Source organism: Schistocerca piceifrons, chromosome 1 (genome assembly GCF_021461385.2).
Source record: "Schistocerca piceifrons isolate TAMUIC-IGC-003096 chromosome 1, iqSchPice1.1, whole genome shotgun sequence".
Lineage (NCBI taxonomy): Eukaryota > Metazoa > Arthropoda > Insecta > Orthoptera > Acrididae > Schistocerca > Schistocerca piceifrons.
In genome coordinates, this window is record NC_060138.1 from 572,484,080 (window position 1) to 572,502,326 (window position 18,247).

The window sequence follows — 18,247 nt, forward strand, 5'->3', positions numbered from 1 at the left end:
GGACTAATTACAGTTCTTGGTGAAAGAACTGTAGAAGGAGGAAATTGAATGAGTTTGTGCTTAACACATCTAGAAAGGTCATTGACCGAATGAAGTAGGACAACATGGTGAACACTGTAAAATTGAAGAAGATAAACTGGGAGGCCAGATACTAACAAAGCAGTTGTGTACAAGACAGCAAATTACCATAAAGATAAGACGTGGTGTGACTGACTGGTTTAAAAAAGTAGGAGTAAGACAGGTTGTTGTCTTTCACCAGTTCTGTTCACTAAACATACAGACAGCGAAGATGGTGTGGCCGTGCGGTTCTAGGCGCGTCAGTCAGGAACCGCGTGACCGCTACGGTCGCAGGTTCGAATCCTGCCTCGGGCATGAATGTGTGTGATGTCCTTAGGTTAGTTAGGTTTAAGTAGCTCTAAGTTCTAGGGGACTGATGACCTCAGAAGTTAAGTCCCATAGTGCTCAGAACCATTTGAACCATTTGAACAGCGAAGGTACTTGGATTCTGAAAAGATGTAAAACTACTGGAGGTAATACTGAACCTAGGATATATGTATGCTATGTGTAACGAATTTAAATTTATGAGGGTCTTTTCTGGGATGTAGCCTTGTACGGGAGTGAGAAGTGTGAAACAGATAATTCAGCTAAAAAGAGAATAGAAGCTTTCGAAATGTTGAGCTACAAAGTACTGCTGAAGATTAGATCGTTTGGTCCAGTTGTTAATAAATAGGTACTGAATAGTATTCTGTGGGAAAAGGAATTGATGGCTGAACTTGAATAAAAGAAAGTATGAATTTACAGGAAACATCCTGACATCGTGAAGTATCAGTAATTGGCCAAATTGCTTCTGGACTGAAGTGTGGGGGAACAACTGCAGCAGGAGACTACGTCTTGAGTACAGTTCAGATGCATGTAGGTTGTAAGAAGTTACACAGACACGAATAGGTTAACACGGCTCGGACTAGTGTGGAGCGCGTCATCAAATCAGTCCTCCGACTGAAGACTACAACAACAACGAAATAGAGGTGTCCTATCGAAGTGCTGACTTGTTCGCTGCTAAGTATATTCGTCTACACATATGTAGTCGAGCGACGCTTTTTTCCACATTTGTTGAAACAGGTACATGAACAGCGAACTCTGTCGGTGGAGCAATTCACGTGACATACGGTGACATTAGGCACAGCTGGTGACGGCTGGGTTGCTTTCTCTGACATTCTCTGGAGACCCCGCTTACGGGCGCATCTCCCACGCCGCTGTTCCGCCTTAATAACTACCGCCAATACGCCGCGCGGCCGTGAAAGCTGGGAAGGAAGCAGCAGCCACCATTGTCGTCTCGCTACATAAGTCGTAGCTCCTGTCTCACCCATTTCCACTACTGTGTCTGGCAGTCTATGTGAATATCCAGTTGGATTTACCGCTGTATTTAAACAAAACTCTCGAGGTCATTAGAGACGGAACACAAGCTCGAACTAGGGAAGGATGGCGAAGGAAAGTTGCCGTGCTCTTTCGAAGAAACCGTCGAGGCATTTGCCTTAAGTGATTTAGGGAAATCACGGAAAACCGACATCAAGATGGCCAGATACGGGTTTGAACCATCGTCCTCCTGACCGTGAATACAGTGTGGTAATCACTGCGCTCCTCGCTCGGTGTGTGAGTTGAGAGATGTTGTATCTGTAAGAATGACATGCTAGTATTTTCTTCATTTTTATTTTTAGTAAAGTTATTTAGTTTTCTAAGTGCAAATATATTAGTCTGCCTATGGGGTGCGTTATTTGTGACGAAGAAAAGACTTAATACATATGAAGCACAAGGTAAAAATGCTGAAAGTTTGGAGTAATCAGTTTAGTAACTAAGTTTTCTTTGTAAAGCAATATCGATATTTTGTCTCATATACTTCACCTGTCTTTCCCTTCTTCATCTTCGCTCCTCCCAGGAACGAGCTGTTAAGTTCCAAGTATTAATGTAAGTTTCTTTAAGTGAGAATAGCGCTCATTTTCGTTTAAACATTGCGTCATGTTCTTTTATGTTGTATCAATAATACCATTCGTATGTTATTGTCAAGTATTACAGTGGAAGCGCGGGTGAGTCTTATTGTTCGAATAGAAATAGCCTGCTTGAGCGATATCTGCTAGCCGCCACTGCGGCCTTATTAGCGAGATAACTACGAATTGGAGTAATTACGTAGCACCTGTTTGTAATTAAATTCTCGAAATCAGATTGCTCAGTGCGTACGAAATTGTCGCACTTAAGATATTCCAAACGTCATCTGTACCGAAAATAGAATGTCAAGTCAGTTATTCCTAAAGAATAATATCTCGTGACTAATAGGAATTCCATATGTAGATCTCAACTCCCCCTTTCTAAATGGAGAGTTAAACAGTTATTTGATTTATTGCACACATGACATAACTTTCATGCAAAATTCCCTCCCACGAGCTCAAATAGTCAATACTGAACATACCATACGAAAGAAACTCCCTACAGGCCTGTAGATTGGCACTCAGTATACACAGATCTTTATCTCAATAGTTTTTATTCCATATGCGTGTCGTGTTTCACAAAATTCATCTGCAGATCTGTGATACAAACACAAATGAATCAGCTATTTACGAAATGCAAACCGAGAATCGAGAAAGAATTAAAACGTGCCAGAGCTATAAGTATAACTATGAAATAAACAACAGTCCAACAGCTCAGTCAATTGACGATGTACTCAAAGTACTGTAGTGTCAACTGGCAACTGGCCATCAGTCCAGTGAAGTGGAAAAGGAAAATTCGTAGTCATTAGGTGCATTAGGTGGTGGGAGTTTTTCACCAAAGGTGTTAAAATATAGCTTATAGATGCGCATGATGCGATTCTATATACATAAAAAGAAGATAAATTAAAAAAACAAATAAACGACATAATGAAACCACTAAGAGCCACTGTAATGAGTGGTCTCTTGAGATCGTTATTGAAGTATACGGAAGTAGTGGAGCACTAATCTAAAAAAAATGGTAATGACAAAGTTAATGCCAACATTTAACCTTGCAGTGATAAGTATGACCTCTTCATACCTTCACTTACGTTTGTGTTTGTATTGCACCGAAAACACCTGCAGAATAATGCAAATGTCGCCTGTATGATCGGTTTTCTTGGTTTCCATTTGTAAGTTGCTGGTGTGTGTGAGCGACTTTGGTGGTTGTTTCGGTAGAATATTTAACTGAATATTTCAATATGGCCCTGCATATCCGACACAGTCAAATGGTGAGCCATCAAATGGTTCAAATGGTTCAAATGGCTCTGAGCACTATGGGACTTAACATCTATGGTCATCAGTCCCCTAGAACTTAGAACTACTTAAACCTAACTAACCTAAGGACAGCACACAACACCCAGCCATCACGAGGCAGAGAAAATCCCTGACCCCGCCGGGAATGGAACCCGGGAACCCGGGCGTTGGAAGCGAGAACGCTACCGCACGACCACGGGATGCGGGCGGTGAGCCATCAAAAAACCGATAAAAAATTCATCTGACTTCGAAATTAGACAAGGATCTCAATTAGTTTATTACGTGTAAAATCAGAAGAAATGTTTCAACGACAATTTAGACAAACAAGCTACTATTTTGTCAAATCTGGACAAGGCATCGGGAATGTGATTCAGATAGACACGTATTTGGATAAAAAATTTACATTTGCGGAAGACGTACCTTGTTTTCCGAAGATTAATATATAGAGATAGAAAATACTACAGAAGGAAGTACGCATGCATACATTGCCGGGGCTGCAAGCACGTTGAATATCCAATTGCAAAGAAGTCTTCAGAATAAAGATTGAAATCTGCACGCACCCCCCGACCACACACAGATCGCTAAAAAGACTCTGTTGTCCACCCACGTCCACGAGATACAATCTGTACTGTGAATGTAGTCGGCCGGCGCCAATGCGGCTTTCCTTCTCAGTCCCACCCAACGGTCTGACATGATCATTGGCTCATGCGTGGGCGGCACTTCCACCAGTATTAATGGTGGCATGTTTCCTGCGGGTCTTATTGCCCCTATTGCTCATCCCCTAGTCCACGGCCAAGTGCAAACTGCTTTCATAGTGAATTCTCATTTAGGTGTATTTGCAGTTGAACATAGAGGAGTTGCAATATAATAAGTTAAGTACTGGCCGTCACTGGTGCTGACAAAAATTTCTTTTTGCAGTGAATATTAATTTAATCCGATTTGATCTGACTCTCTCTTTTGGGCTTTGCATCAGTTACCTAACAGTTTGTAAAACGGTCGCGCAACACATCACTTGCTGTTGACAGCAGTGTTGCCCACTTCACTCCTCAGCCTCCAGCTTTCATTCATTAGTACCAGATAATGCATTGGGCCTCTTTTTCCAGCAGTGTTACTCGTACATGAACTTTGATACACAGCAGTATGGATTGGTTTACTGATGAAGCATCCCGTGATAATGCTTCTCGTCTATGGCTTCACTGAAGGCACTGCCAGAGTGATACAACGAAGCTACTGGGAGCTGTTACCGTAGCGATGGGAACCACATCTCAGTATTTCTGCATCTCTGCATACGCACCAATGAGAAATTAGATTCTTCCATGACATTAAGAAAATACTGACTGTGTGAGATACGCCAGAATACCAAATCTGGGAGGGAATATGTTACATGCGCCTAGCGTCAACCACGCCACCAGTCATCGGCACCTCTGCACTCTAGGTAATCAAGTTTTCCGATTTAATACAGCTGCTCTCTTGTCGTTCAAAGAAGGTGGAGTCATTGGAGCCAGTGGAACTCCTTTGTTCAGTGAAGTTTGCAAATTGTTTCCTACAGCCATGTGCATAAATCGAGTATTTTTCTTGCTTTTCTGTTGTTTACAAATGGAGCCAAGTGTACAATACAGGGCATATTCATTATTAGGGATATCGACGTACATGATGACAAAAAGTCACAGATACTTGTGTGTCACTTCTATCAACAAATCTGCCCTAATGATTTGTGGGGTGCTATTATTAACAATTAGGTTATTGGCCTCCATAAATTGTCCTCTGACTTCCTACAAGATGTGCTGTTCAGAATTCGTCAGATTACGTACTTCAGTGTCAACGAATATTGCATTCGATGATAAAAACCGAAGATGTCGAGTTTGGACAACTATGAGTCGGTCTCGGTAGTCCTGTTTCCTGACCAGATTGGTGTCAAGACATGACACCAGTGGAATTCATCTTCTGAAAGACTGGGGGAGCCTAGTTTACGAGCCTTTCGTCAATACCCTGCTGTCACCACCATACACCGCGCCAATGGCACCACCAGCAGAAGTTAGTGTTTATGTACGCTTTTCCATAAACACGGAACAAGACTTTGCTCACGTACACAGGCGTAGACGAATATACTCAACAGTGAACAGGATGGGGCACTACTGCTGGAACAGAAATTGGTCGATAAATATGAAAAACTTAAGCAATATCAGAGAAACAATAATCTCAGACTGTTCAGGATTCCATAGAAAAGCAGGGAGAATAGTAGACAAATTAGAGACGAATGTTGTCTGCGTGAAACTAGGCCTACAGGCGATAGTGAATGACATTGACAGAAGCCATAGAGTGGGGCATAGAACGCCAGGATCTACAAATAATCTCAGAGTTTTCGTGATTCCAGGGGATACCAGGCAGAGTACAAAGAGTACAACTGAATTAGTGACGAGTCTTGTCCGCGAGAAGTTGGCCTGCAGGTGGCCCCGAATGACATTGACCGAAGACATGGAGTGGGATGTAAGACGCCAGGATCTACAAAACTTAGACCAATAATAGTGAAGATAGTGTCTTGCAGAAAAAGATCTAAAATCTTCAGAGCAAACAAGAAACTCATGAAATCATATCCGGTAATACTAGAGGATCTCATCTCTGAAAGATTAAGCATTTTGAACATCTATGTTTTGAGATTTTGGTAACAAACTGTATGGACAAATGACAGCAGGATAATGGTGAAGACCGAAAATGGGAAAAGATCGATTTGCAATGCAAATGAACTCTAAAGCCGGTGATTTAGGAGCTAAGAATATGTCAGCTCTTTCTGCCACTGGTTTTTTTTATATTTTTATTGTAGATAACAGTCAATCTTAAGTTAACTAATGTGGTAACTGTTTAGTTTTACTTTATTACTAATTCCTGTTTTTTATGGTTTCTTATTTACTTTGTCAATTCCAGAACCAACTTAGTCTTACTTCTATTTTCGTTTTAGCAATTTTTTATCATATTATTGTTGTTACTCATCAGTAGCACCATTTATGGTACACTCTGTTTCTTTTCCATTTATCTTGCTTTCAATAACGTTGTGTACTGATGATTCTAGCTCCGTTTAGCGAATTTCTCTTCCTCTCAACAGTCGCCTGTTTAATGACCGCTGTAAAGCCTCCTGTCCTTGCTACAAAACCTCCCTCCTCCCTGGAGATATTTGCACTTTCATTTCCGAGTACCCACACCCTTGCAAACATCCTGCACTGTACACTCTTACCTCATCAATGCTGTCACAGAGTGGCTGATTTCCAGCCGCGGAATTCTCTTGAGCTTTGCACCTAATCGTACCGAACTCTGCAACGCGCATAAAAATGTGTCACTCTAATAATGAGGATAAACAGGTGGAATATGTGTTCATAGAGGTCAAATCTCAACAGAAAGATCTTGACATGCGCCCTCTACAAACCACCTATCCTAAAGTAGGTGGGTTCGCCTGCTCTGAAACTTCCCTTTCGAACCTCGAATCGACATATGAGCCTATACTTAACAGATCATGACAGTAATATGAATTTTCTGAACAATGGTCTTTTCAGGTTCAAATTTCAGCAGATGCTTTCTTCTTCAAACATATCACAGTTTCAGCTTTCTGTTGCACATCATACGAACAGTTGTCACACTCTCCTAGTTCTATTAACAACGAAATCTCCAAACAGAGTAATTAGTACCTCTTCAGTATGTGCACCTGGTATGTCTGTCCATGACATAGTTTTCATGACTTACTTGTTAGAATGTACCAAAAAGAAGCCACAACAACTGACTACATAACACAAATTAAGACGCATTAATTTATCTGAACTCGCAACTGGGGTGCAAGTAATAGTTTTGGGGACGTCTTCTACTCTGATTTCGGACATAAACGAAAAACGTTTGGATCTGCTAACATACGTACTGAACTATATGACAACTATGCTGCCTTGAAGTCCGGAAAAGTAAGATGGAAACTTGCACCTTGGGTAACTGAAGAACTAGAGTGGCTCACGAATCTCAGGCACGCTACATATCGGGAATACAAACTGCACCCCACGCCTGAAACTCATATTGTTTATCCACAGATGCGGAACAGAGTCAGTCAAGTTGAAACTTTCACATGTCCATACATTAACCGACCACGGAAATCGATCAAGTGTCCTATGGAAAAACCTGTGTGGTCTTGGTATAGGCAAAGTGAAAGGTGCAGCTGATCCAACAGTCCCAGCCGAAGAATTGAACCAATACTTCATATTTTCTCACAACCGCATTTCAGCCACAAATGAAACGCGGACTCACTGATGACTACATAGGGATAAACGGCTGCAGCCACGAAAACGTCTATCTAAAGAACGTTACTTACAACACTGCCAAAAAAACTATCATGCAGGTCAGATGAGCGTCTATCGGACACGGTGGCATCACGGTCCAAATGATGAAGCTTATTATTGACCCACGTTTGTGCCCCACTATAACAGATACCTTCAACCACTCCTTAACACGAAATATTTCCCCTGAGGCCAGGAAACACGAACTAGTTAGGCCACTAGCTAAAGAGGACGTTGCCGCAAAACCCTATGATTACCAACCTGTTTTCATTCTTCCTGCACTGTCGAAGGCCTTAGCATATACAGGGTTATTACAAATGATTGAAGCGATTTCACAGCTCTACAATAACTTTATTATTTGAGATATTTTCACAATGCTTTGCACACACATACAAAAACTCAAAAAGATTTTTTAGGCATTCACAAATGTTCTATATGTGCCCCTTTAGTGATTCGGCAGACATCAAGCCGATAATCAAGTTCCTCCCACACTCGGCGCAGCATGTCCCCATCAGTGAGTTCGAAAGCACTGTTGATGCGAGCTCGCAGTTCTGGCACGTTTCTTAGTAGAGGAGGTTTAAACACTGAATCTTTCACATCACTATGCGTGAAAATTGCCCGCACGCGTTCAACCGTTTCTTCGCTCACTGCAGACCGACCCGTTGATTTCCCCTTACAGAGGCATCCAGAAGCTTTAAACTGCGCATACCATCGCCGAATGGAGTTAGCAGTTGGTGGATCTTTGTTGAACTTCGTCCTGAAGTGTCGTTGCACTGTTATGACTGACTGATGTGAGTGCATTTCAAGCACGACATACGCTTTCTCGGCTCCTGTCGCCATTTTGTCTCACTGCGCTCTCGAGCGCTCTGGCGGCAGAAACCTGATGTGCAGCTTCAGCCGAACAAAACTTTATGAGTTTTTCTACGTATCTGTAGTGTGTCGTGACCATATGTCAATGAATGGAGCTACAGTGAATTTATGAAATCGCTTCAATCATTTGTAATAGCCCTGTATAGGCCGCGACCAGCTAACAAATTACTTAACCACATTATTGAGTTACTGTGAGAGACTTTCTAAATGAAAATTCTGATGAATGGATGACAGACGGGGTACTATTGAATGTCCTCCACTATCCTTAGATGTCACACCAATGGATTTTTCAGTCTGGGATACTTTAAAAATTAACGTTTATTTCGCCAAGAATCGTGATGTTGAGCATCTGAAGCAGCGGATCCAATCAGAATTTAGAAACCTTCAGTCCCAGAAGTTTTGCGACAAAATTTGTAAATCAGTGTTGAAAAGATGCAATGTTTGTCGAGAAAAGCATGGAAACCACTTCAAGCATATTTTTCAGGTTCATTGAATTTTCCATGTATTTCCTTTTGATAATCAGTTTGTATTTTCATTTGTTCATTGTAATTGTACCAAACGAATTTTTGACAACTGTCTTATGGCCCAAGCAGCGTTGTAGTACCAATTTTCGGAAACTTCCTTTCTTCTCTATTTCTTCAGACATTCTCTTCTTGCTATATTCTCTCTATTTAGTGCATGGTTTTTAATACTTAAATACGAATATTAATCTACTATTTTTTTAATATCATTTTCTAGCCTACTTCCCTCAACATAGCCTGGTTTAGTTAAACTACATTCCATCGCTTTACTTTCGTTTGTACTCAAATTACAATCTATTTTTAAGACACTATCCATTCCACTCAGTTGCTCTTGTAAGACTTTCGCCATTTCTGTCAGCGGCAGACAGTGAAGTTCCAGAACTACAAACCTGTCTCACTACCTTCTCAACCAGTACTTCTCTTCCATGTCTTTCAACTGCTACAACAACGGTCTCATTTCTATACAAGACGGAAATAACATTTTGCTACCTTCAAAAAACTCAACGCGTGTAATCTAGTCCACATAGTCAAAAGCTTTCTCTACGTCTACAAAAACTATAAATTCAGGCCTGCCATTCTTCAGACTATATTCTAAGATAAATCAGACTGGCTTTTCCGACGATCTCAATATTTCTGATGGAATGTCATATACCCCAGGGATCTTGTTTCCAGTCAGGTCATTCAGTGCTCTATCAATTTCTCCTTGCAGTATCATCTCGTACATTTCATCTTTCTTTGTGTAATATTGTCTAACATATAGAGCCTTTGTTTATTCCTTCTACTATTCAGGCTTCTGTTATTTGCTTAGTACTCGCTTGCCATCTGAGCTCTTGACATTCATACAGCAGTTTCTTTTTTTTTTTTTTTTTTCGAAAATCTTCTTCCATGCTTTAACTGCCTTGCATTTGTCCTCTAACCATTCCTGTTTGGCCATTTTGAATTAATTTACTATATTTTCGCCGGCTAAAAACATAACTAATGTTGCCATTCCATGAGAGTGAGTGATTATTTAGTCGCTGCATCTGTGCATACAGCTGAACATCGATGTAAAGGTCAGTAATAGTGCTGTGAATACGTGTACAACACTCTTTGTGGATGTTTTTATTGATATACTACTAGAATGTCGCATTAATCAAATGTTGTGTACATTTAATTACGGTGAGTGCTTCACTATCCCGAATGAGATAAACACCATATTATTTGTCACGTTTATTACACGCCTCAATTACGTAAACAGTTACCATTAAACTAAGTCCACTCCACAATATTTGTGTATATCTGCGAACGCGTGAAAAATACAGACTGACAATCGTTTTCGGCCTGATCCCTTATCGGTTGTCAGAAGGCACTTCGTTGCGAGGTATAAATATAAAAAAATTCCTTAATGACTATTCCTTTCACACCCCTGCAAGTGCTTTTCAGACGGTTCCTTTGTTAATAGTTAATATGACTTTTAATGTTATTCGCATTGCAAAATGAAATTAATTTAACTAATGGAAGAAGTCCTCTTACTTTTTCCTGTATTACGTTGCACATGCAGAGATATAATTCCGTTCTCAGATTGTTTCTTGTCATCTATAACACTGATCAACGATTAGTTCAGTTCGAGTACAAAGGAATTGAAAATCGGTTTTGGCGTGTTCTTAAGGTTTAGTGTGAGCTGTTACAAATTATAGACTTTTAAACAACGAAAAATGCGACAGCTAAGAGGCAATTTAAAACGTAACGAGGAAATCCACTTGCGTTTTCTCTAAATAATCGAACAAGGTAAAGGGCATAACTTTTTCTTCTCCCATGCTTCAATGAATAATTATGGCCCTCTATCTTTAAATACAGTAGTAGATATGTCAATTGGATAGATGAATTGCAACTACAACAAACATCTGGTAAGATAATTCCATATAGAATTTTAGCGAGGGAATTCTAAGTATAGCATTACTAGTCAATATTACATGAGACAAACAGATAAAATCAAGAAGACCAAATTAAATACTTCTATCCATATGAAGTTCTACACATTCAGTTAGACCAGCTCTTAAAACTCCACCGCATGCTACTCTGCTGAAGAATATATACATTAACGCTTCAGCGTCAGTTATAATTAAACAGAATGGAATGAGACGTGAGGCTACGAAATTTCGTATCACAGCCCTGAGACCCGTTTACAGGACCCTAAATCTAGGAAAAGAAGCAGAAACTGGTGATAATGGAACATTCTTAATTCTTTTTGCTTAAGACATTCTATTCGCTCAAGCGCAAATAAACTTTGACTAGTAGACCTGGGCGAATAATTCGCACTCGATTCTGATCAGTCATCGATAAGTATGCAGAAATGGAGAAATAAGTAAATGCAAATATTTATTAATAAAATATATTATATTTTGAATAACGGTAATAAATATTAGTCCCACTGTAAAAAAAATCTATATCATTACCTACAATATGGTTAATTAAAACATGAAAAGCAAATATTGCCTTAGAATAATTTTATTTTTTGAAACTTCTCTATTTTACGAAATTTGTTTGAAAACAGTGTTAGCGGTCATAATGTGATCATTGTTTCCTTTTTGGTTGTAAGTGTCCTTAGCACAAACCTAAATATCACTGAATGGTCGAACTCGTGAGAAAGCCACGTATAACTGTCCAGTGCGAAGAAACTGATCGAGTATATGTAATCATGCCCTACGAAGCGTCTGACCTTGTGCTTTATTGATAGTGATAGAGAACGCTATTTTTAGTGTGAATTGTTTTATCATTTGGAACGATATGATTGTATCAGAAAGTCTAAAATTATTATCATGTACGAACACAGTTTTGAAGATTTAATGAACTAAGGAGTGGTGATTTACTCGCCTAAGTGACTTACCACTAAGCCTGCAACATTAATTAAGCCCTGATCTCCGTTAAGCTTTCTAATTAATGTAAAAATAGCATTTTGCTTTAAAATCAACGGATAAGTAAGTAAACCGGACGGATTTTTCGAATTCTACTGGATACAATTAAACGTTGTTTATTTCTTAAAGTTTGATAAAACCAGAACTGAGATAAGCCTTTGCCTTCCGAGATAAAAAAAAAAAATTTAATGGTGTGGAACGCCCTCTGGTTGAAGGTCTCCCTCTCAGTCTGCAAACTGTGCCTGGCGGCATCGTGAAAACCAGAAATACACAAGAGCAGACGGACAGTTTTTGGTTCTTTTGTAATTATTCATTTGTTTCCAGTTAGGTCATTCAGTGCTCTATCAACTTCTCCTTGCAGTATCATCTCGTAAATTTCATCTTTCTTTTTGTAATATTGTCTTATATAATAAGAAATAAATTTTTTTGCCTATACTTACCTCTAACGGTAATGCAGGTTAATCGTATTGAGTTGGGAGAAGTGTAACGTCACGTTTCAAATGCTGTCAAGTAAAAGTTAAGCAAACAACAGTCAAATTGAGTTATAAAAGTAAACAGTATTATCTTTGAAGAGGAACACTGCTGTAATTCAGTTTATTAGCGTATTACATAACTTTTGCTTAAAGATAGTAAACAACTTCAATCGCTGTTGTGCACAATAGTAAAATCAGACTGGCAGTAGATTGTACCTTCTAAATCTTTTATATCGACGTGTATGACCGAAATCGCGTGATAGACTACCCTTCTTAAGAAATCTAAGCAACTACAACTGCTGTCGTGCATGTTAGTTAAACAGATTGTCAACAGATGGCACATTCTGCGTTGTTTCTATAAAAATATTTTCTATGTAACATTTTTTAATTAAAATAATACCTTTAAACTATTTGTCTATTTTTCGTCATTATTGCTGGACGAAGTCTTGAAAATGATGTAACATTCGCTAATTTTAATTAAGTCATACGGGAGGTATGGTGTACTGACAAGAAAAACACCATTTACAAATAGAATATATAGTGATTACGGACGAAGAAACTTAATAGAGAAAGTTTGAAAACAGGTTTGAAATTTTTTATAGTAAAACTATGAAACATACCTGTTTTCAGAGTGTAATTATATCAGATTTGAACATCCTTGACTCAAAGTATTTCACTCGTAGCCCAAAAGAAAACTACCTTCACTACTTTTGGTTAACCATATTAAGCTTTCAAAATTTATGTTTCCATTGCGCTCGAAGCGCAAAATTTTACAAACGTTAAGTATTCCCTATGTTTGTTTAGGGCAGTAAGACAGAGGCTTTTATTGCGAAAACCAAAAATGAAGCGAACAGTGTGGAAGTGATTATTGTTAATTACTAGAAGAATGAGGCACACAAATCCATGAACCAGGGAACAAACAGGAATGGTGGATATAATTAGATTGCAATGAAATTTTAACTGAGGTGGGCGGAACATGTAGCTATGCAAATAGGGTAGCTGATGGGCCAAGAACGCACACTGTTGGTGGTGGTGGTGGTGGTGGTGGTGGTGGTGATGATGATGATGATGGTGATGACATTGATGGTAATGATGAGAGTATAGCAACAAAATTCGTTTCACCTGATAAGAGAAAGGCGTATGAAAATCGTATCTCAAGGATTGTATCAGTATTTAGAAGTGAGAAATCACTGCAGTTTTTGTATGATCTTCTAGATACGTAACCACTGTTTTGCACAATAATAGCCGTGTATGTCTAACATATTTCCTTTATAAATAATTTTGTTGATGAATGGTTTTGTCCTTAGATATACGTTTCGTTTCTTTCTTACGGTTCTGTACCCCTGTCGATAAGAATGGAACCCTGATAACATCACTTTCTTGTCTGTATGTCCGAAAGTTAAAATTCTTTTTTTCAGGAACGGATAAACGTATCAGCTATGGTCTAAGGCCGCTTGCCAGTGAAATAAATATAAGCTTCTATGTCAATACAACCAAAAAATATGGCATTTATTTCACATATGTTGATACTCGCAAATTCACTCATCAAAATATGTACGGTGCTTCCCATTGACTTAGAATCATGACATTTTGCAGTAAGCAATGTTTAAAGGTAAAAGTAAAGGAAAAATCCGAAAACTGTTAATCCGTAGTAATATCGCATGAAAAAGTATTTATTTTGTTATTTGTTACGCAAGTGTTTGTCTGTCCGTCCCCCTGTTAAGATGCGATCTTCTCATGAACGGGTAGACATACCAAGTTGAAATTCACGTCACATGCTAAGGCCGTATAGTCCCTTGGTGGTGTAAAAAACTCATTCAAATTATAGGGTACTTCCCGTTAACCTAGAATCTAGAAAATTGGAATGAAGCAGGATTTTACAGTATAAGTAACTGAAAAAAGATATTGTTAATTTGTAATAATATCTCACAAAATATCTCTTCTGTCATTTACTGTCCGACTTCAAACATAAAATTAAAGCACTCTCGAAAGTTTTGGCGTTCCCGTGACCGATATCATGTCATTGTCAGTATCGATAACAGGCAAAAATCGTTAAGATTCTCGATTCCTGAGATGGATATATGTAGAAATAAGTTTGTACTGAATCCTCAGAGTGCGACTCCCACTCACATGTGGCTGTTATTTTTTTCAGTCTTCTGGCTTGTTTCATGTCGCCCACTGCAGCTGCCTCTCTGTGCCATCTTCTTCACCTCAAAGTGTTGTTCCAAATTTCATGAAGATTTTAATATTATTTTCCAAGCGACTTTCAATAGCGATCATATAATTTAGGAATATGGATGACACAAGGCAGTATTAATATTTCTTTGTTATTACTACCGGTTTCGGTCACAACATTTCCTCGATTTGAAAAAAGACTAATACAATACTACTCACAATCTTCATAACTGTGCATCTTTAGCGAAATAGTAAATGTTTTAACGCGGAATAAGCAATGATCCATTAAAAAGCAATTTCTAACTGGTCGTAATGTTTTAAGAAACCGAATCGAGGTTATAAAGAGTAGACTGCGAAATTACAGAGCTTATCTGAAGAATGTAAGTTTCAGTGCAAAAATTACACCCGTAAGAAGCATTTGGCAGGTTTTACAATTCAATACGTGCTAATCAAACACCCGCCGTACTGTACGTAAAATAAATGGTTGCTTAGCTTAAGGAACCAGCCTTCCCAAGTCTGCCATTAATTTGGGCACGTGAACAGACGCAGGCATCGGTTGACGCGGTACAGTGCGATGATGCCGACATGTTCACCACTCGTCAACAGCCACCACGGCGTGGCAACTAGTGTGGCCGTATGCAGAAATCACAGGTCGTTCAAAGATTGCGAAACAGTTTTCCTAACGCAAAATTTAAATCTTTTACATGCTATATAGGCAGCCACTAGCGAGAAAATTCTTTCTTTCTAGACTCACACTCCAGTTATTTCAACAAGACAGGGCACAAGACGAAGCACGAAGCTGATCAGTCATTGTAATAAGACACTCAGACATGAAAAAGCTATTCAGAATAAAACTTCAAGAGATATTCTCAAGGAAGGTGAACAAACCAAAAAAGCAATTGATACAGGCTCATCATTTTCTATAATCAACTTACATTCGTATAAAAAATTATGATCGTCAAGATAAACAGAATTTCAGATTTTGTTATTTAGGTACAGCGACGAACAGTTTTCGGATAAAGGTCAATTTACAAGTTACTTACCAGACAAGTAAGATTCATAGTTGTCATTCCACAAAAAGCCATAATCTTTCTGGGCCTTGATCTGTTCAACACACTAGACTTCACAATTCATGAAGGGGTGATTCAGAATCTTACGTTCCAAAGGAAAATTTACAAAAACTCTTGCAAAAATGTGATACTTTTCAGGAGCAACGAGTAGCTTTAAACAACGCCAGACATGCATCGCTCTGAAGGCGAACAGTGTGTCAAATTTTTCTGGAGCATATCACATTCCGTTTGGTTTAAAGTATAAAGTCAAACAGGAACTTGATATCCTCCAGGCTACCAAGCGTCATAGAATCCATTATCAGTAGTCAACAGGTGACCACACAAAAACTTGAAGGCTCATTTCGGATCTTAGGTGACTTCAAATCGACAGTTAATGCATAATCTTTCATTGAGCCGTATCCAATTCCGAAACGATAAGAACTAACACCTTAATTACCTGGCGATACGTACTTTGCAAAACTTGATCTCAAGTCCCCTGCGGACGGAAAAATGCACAGATCCGTGGCTGTAATTACTGTAATTGGTCTATACCGATACACAAGATCATCATTTGGAATAACCGGTGTGCCGAGTTGGTTCCATCGATATTTAGAACAATTAATTCGCAAAGCTCTGCAAGTTGTGAACTGTCTGGATGACATCATTGTCTCAGGAAAAACTTCGGCGGAACTGTTACGTAATTTGGAATCTGTTCCGAAAATTCTGCCAGCGGAAAATTTGAAGTGTAACAAAGACAACGGCATATTCTTCCAGTCAAAAATACAATACTTGGGACATTTATTGTCTGCACACTGCTTCAGGCCGCACTGGGACACACTAATTTCTAAGGAAGTTCGTCCCACCGTTGCTTCGATATGTGAATCACTTCACAAATTATTACGCAAATTCGTAAAATGGAATTGAAACAGTAAATGCCAGTGTGCATTCGATAAACAGAAACAAAGTTGTTAGATGCTAAATGTTTCACGACGTATGATCCACATAAAATGTTTGGAATTAGAGTGGGTGCAGGCGATAACGCATTCGGGAGCGTTTTGTTTCACCGACAACATCGTTTTTAAGGCCCAGTACGTTCGTGGCGAAAACACTGACGATCGCTCAGAGGAACAACAGAGACAATGAGACGGAGGCTCTTGCAATTATTTTCGTAGTTGCATGAACATATTTACGGTCATAAATTGATTCTCCGATTGGGTCAAAAATACTATTGCAGCAATGGGCGCCACATTTGCCAAGTTATAACTAAGGAATAATTTTCAAGTCCACTGCTCAAGACGTGGTTCATGGTGTGGGTTCCTGTAGTCATGTCCTAGTTCATGAACCACGGGCAACGTATGAGTGGCCAAGTAAGTGGTCCCGACAGTCGGGGTACCAGTTACTTTGGAATAAGGCTGAGCATCTCGGACATATTCTGAGTCGTGGTCACCTTTGTGCTCATACGGCAAAGACTACCAAATCCACCGGTTAGTCTCTCAACCGTTAGGGATAAAACCCAATGGGACTCGGGGCAAGTAAGGCTAGCAACCTACTTCCCTGGTACTATAAATATGATGCTGGCAACAATCAGAGCAAAATGCCTCGGACCTTTGGAGTTGATGGAGTCCCACCTCTAACTGACAAACCAGGGACTCCTAAGATACGACTTCGCAAACAAATGGTAATGAGATGGGGAGCTATTAATATCAATGGGAGCTACTCTGGGAAGAAGGTAGAGCTGGCAGAGGCTGCAAGTAAGATGGGGCTGGACGTTTTAGCTGTTAATGACATTCGGGTAAGGGGTGAGAAAGAAGAGGAAGTGGGAGAATACAAGGTCTACCTGTCAGGAGTCAAAGCAGGAATAGCACAATGGGGTGTAGGGCTTTACATCAGGACAGAAATGGAACCCAGCGTAGTTGCAATAAGGTATGTAAACGAACGACTGATGTGGATAGATCTGACAGTGTCTAGCAAGAAAATTAGAGTTGTGTCAGTATATTCGCATTGTGAAGGGACAGATCAAGATAAGATGGATAGTTTTTATGATGCACTCAGTGATGCAGTTGTTCGAGTAAAGGACAAGGACAGTGTTCTGCTCATGGGTGATTTTAATGCCAGGATTGGAAATCGAACAGAAGGGTATGAAAAGGTTATGGGTAAATTTGGAGAGGATATGGAGGCCAACAGGAACGTGAAACAACTCTTGGATTTCTGTGCCAGTATGGGCTTAGTAATCACAGACTCCTTTTTTAAACATAAGAACATTCACCTGTATTCTTGGGAAGGCAGGGGAACCAGATCTGTCATTGACTATATAATAACAGATCAGGAATTCAGGAAGGCTGTGAGGGACACACGTGTATTCAGGGGATTCTTTGATGACACTGAACATTATTTAATCTGCAGTGAAATTGGGATTGTGAGGCCGAAAGTGCAGGAGGTCAGGTCCATATATAGGAGGATAAGAGTGGAGAAACTTCAGGATAAGGAAATCAGGCACAAGTACATAACAGCGATCTCAGAAAGGTACCAGTTAGTTGAATGTAGTCAATTACAGTCATTGGAAAAGGAATGGACAAGGTACAGGGACACAGTACTAGAAGTGGCTAAAGAATATCTTGGAACAGTAGTGTGTAAAAGTAGGATGAAGCAAACAGCTTGGTGGAATGACACAGTTAAGGCAGCCTGT